Source organism: Lycium ferocissimum, chromosome 9 (assembly GCF_029784015.1).
Source record: "Lycium ferocissimum isolate CSIRO_LF1 chromosome 9, AGI_CSIRO_Lferr_CH_V1, whole genome shotgun sequence".
Taxonomy (NCBI): domain Eukaryota; kingdom Viridiplantae; phylum Streptophyta; class Magnoliopsida; order Solanales; family Solanaceae; genus Lycium; species Lycium ferocissimum.
The window spans coordinates 63,682,984-63,686,298 of record NC_081350.1 but is presented as its reverse complement, the minus strand read 5'-3'; positions in this window follow the sequence as shown (position 1 = coordinate 63,686,298).

Here is a 3,315-nt window from a genome sequence, read left to right as displayed (position 1 = left end):
TTTCAAAAGTTAGAAGTCTATGATCCCAAGGCATGATTCCTTTCCCGATAACCTGATAACCCGTAAATGTTTTCCAAAATGTCCATATTTTTCTAAAACAGAGGTTTATGATTTCGTAAGCTCTTATGACTACGATGATGGACACGTTTTATCATGATGAAAATGATGCCAAAAAAAAATGAGAATATTTTCCTATGATGATTATGATGATGAGGATTACGTGTTTAAGGTTCCAAGTTTACGATTTCAATGACGATATAAGAGTGTTGAGCTATTTCTTGATTTCTCAATTTTATTCATGGATGATGACCATTTTTAAAGATTCCAAAGTATATGAATTGACGCCTTATGAGATTTATGATCCTATTATATGTTTTCTCTTGATGTTATCCTTCATTGATAGCCTCACCTTATAATAATTGTTCCTTCAAGGTGAGACAAAGCGACCATGATTATTCCATAATATAATCGGAGGTTACCGATCTTACATCACTCCGATATAGGCATAGTTTTCTTTGGGCTCCCATGCATCTTTTGCTTATATGATATATGTATATGTATATGTATATGGGGAATATGAGAAAAAGGGAGTGGCGCTATAAACGTATGGCTAACTGATCAGTTGGTGTAACTTATCATCCCGGACGCGGGATATATGTGGTTAAATGGATAGGGTCGACGTTCCTCGGCATATTTTCTGTATATATGAACAAGAAATGTTTTTCAAAGAAAGCTAAGCATCCATGGCATCCGCCCTAAGTGCTTCCGTATGTACGGAGTTACTCTTTTATCTCACGATATGCTCTTTATATTTCCATTCTGTATTTATTCGCCTTTTACATCCACTTACTATGTTACTATTCATACCTTATACTGGTACATTATTAATCATGACATCTCCTCTTGTGACCTTTGCGTTCGTGCCGCGGAGACTAGGTAGCCGGTCGGACGATTCGCGGCGGTAGGACTTCCCTCGAGCGGCGGTCGGTATGCTCCATTGATGGGAACTCTGGCCCCTTTTGGTATCTTATTCTATTACGTACGTATATGGGTACGGTAGGGCCTTGTCCTGTCCTTTTTACGGTTGTACTCCATAGAGGCACATGACGGTGATATGTAGTCGTGATATTATGCGGCCTCGTCGCGTTTATTTTGTTGTACGATATATATATGTGTGGCGGCCAAATTGGCTTACGCTGTTATTCTCAGTGTTTATGTTTATATGTATGCGTTGGCCGTGAGTTCCCGGTACGGTGTCTTTTATGTTGATTGTTCGGGAGACAGTATTGCATTGTTACAGATTGTATATGGGCCCCAGACAGTCAGTGAGAAGTAAATACAAGCATAGGAGTGCTTGGCCAGTAATGGTCGGGCGCTTGTTACGGCCCATCGGTTTGGGTCGTGACAAAACATTTATCTTTTCTCTAATGTATAAAAAATCCTCCTTTCTCCTGGAAAACACATTAGTGTAAAGCAAATAACAAACTAAAAGGAAAAAGAAACATAACCTTAACAATAATACCGCTGCATGACTGACGTTTCAATTCTTTACGTAATTTGGTTCCGTCCTCTTTTTCCAGCTGGTACGAGCCCTTTTTCGTAACACTTGCAACCTGGTAAGGTTCCTCCCAGTTCAGACCTAGCTTCCCAGAGTTTAAGTCTCTAGTGTTAAAGGGTTACCTTCCGTAGGACCAAATCTCCCACTTGGAAGTACCTAATATTGGTCCGGTGGTTATAATACTTTCCCATCGTTTGTTTTTGTGCAACTATTTGAAGCAAAGCCATTTTCCTGTGCTTTTTCGCTAGATCCAAATTAACTAAAAATGCCTCATTGTGTTCTTTGTCGTTCGCATGACTATAACGTAAGCTTGGCCCCCTATCTCTACCGGAATCAAAGCTTCAGCTTCGTAAATTAGTAACAATAGAGTTTGTTCGGTGCTAAATTTTGTAGTTCTGTGAGCCCATAACCCTTCTAGTAGTACTTCTCTCCATTTACCTTTTGCAAACTCTAATCTTTTCCTCAAACTTTGCACAATCATTTTGTTAGTTGACTCAACTTGGTCATTTGCACTTGGATGGTATGGAGTGGAAGTGATTCGTTTGATCTTCAATCCTTCAAAGAACTCCGTTAACTTTTTACCCACAAATTGTGGCCCGTTATGATAGGCGATCTACTTTGGTACTCGAAAATGACATAGAGCCCCTTTGGATTGGCTGAAAAAGTGGGTTTTAAGCATAAGTGCTTAAAGTACTTTTTAAGTGTTGAAACTTATTTTATAAATAAGCAGTTACATGTTTAGATAAAAATGCTGAAGCTGAAAATAAGTTGTTAATGTTTTGGTTTAAGCGTTTTTTTTTGTCAAAAAATGATACCTTAAAGATATTATGCTTATAAAGGCGATTATGTAAAAAATTTGTTCTAAATTTGATTCAAATTAAAATTAATTTATATTTTAATTTTGTTCTAATACAAACTGATTATTTAAGTTGATTTTATAAATATATGTTATTTTTTATTAACTGTACCGATCTAGGAAGAGGATTAAAAATGCAAGTACAAAAAGAAAGAGCCAAAAAAAAAATAAAAAAAAGTTCTGCTAGTGTTGTTCCGTTGAATTCCATTGATCTCCAATCCAGCAAGCGTGCATTGTTGTCCTCTTTATTTTTTCTCTGTGTGAAATGTTCTGCCAGTTTTATCTCCTATAATCTCCACTCATCAGATCTGGAGTTGTCACCAACACTCTAGGATAATAGTGTCACACCTTGGAATTTCGTGTCGCTCGCATTATGAACATGCCAATGTAAACCTAAAGTGGAAATGAAGCCCTTTTAAGGTTAAGAAGGATGTTTGATGATTCTAATTAAGATTCGAAAGGCATTTGAGGCTAAAGAAGTAAGTTCGTCGGAGAAAGTTAAGGCTGCGCCATGTTTTGGGAAATTTCGTATCATTTGAGCTATGAATTTCCTAGCATCACCTTGAGGAAGATATATGAGGTCCCTTAGATGGTTAATGAAGTTCTAGACAAGTGCCAAGAAGGTTCCATAAGGATTGGAGATCAAACGAATCGAAAAGATCGCATTTTCGCGAAACCAGGAGAAAGTGAGCAGTGTGTGGTCGCACACTCAATATGCTGACCTGCACACTGCACTCCAACTTGCCAAAATTGCTGGCCTTACTTCCCAAGGCCCTCCCCAGGCTAGGGGTGGATTGTGCGGCTGCACACTAAGTGTGCTAAGCCGCATACTCTTAGCAAAGTTTGTCAGGGTGTGATTTGGCCGCCTTTTTAAAGCCCAAACGACCCCCAAAATCATTTC